The sequence below is a fragment of the Penaeus monodon genome, chromosome 28, assembly GCF_015228065.2.
Source record: "Penaeus monodon isolate SGIC_2016 chromosome 28, NSTDA_Pmon_1, whole genome shotgun sequence".
Lineage (NCBI taxonomy): Eukaryota > Metazoa > Arthropoda > Malacostraca > Decapoda > Penaeidae > Penaeus > Penaeus monodon.
In genome coordinates this window covers 1112828-1113031 of record NC_051413.1, presented here as the reverse complement: position 1 = coordinate 1113031, position 204 = coordinate 1112828, and positions in this window count along the sequence as shown.

The following is a 204-nucleotide window of genomic DNA, read 5'->3' as shown; positions in this document are numbered from 1 at the left end:
AACGACAAAGAAAATTTCTTACTTTAAAGTTGAACTCCTAAATGGGTTTAATTCTCGGGTTTCCAGGAAGCAGCTGGGAATCTAGCTAGCAGCATCGGAAACCTTTACATTATTTATACAACGCGATAATAACAAGCACTGTGGTAATGCCTTAAGCAGAGGGAATATTAGGAACGTCTATATATCGTCTCATGCGCCTTTCTT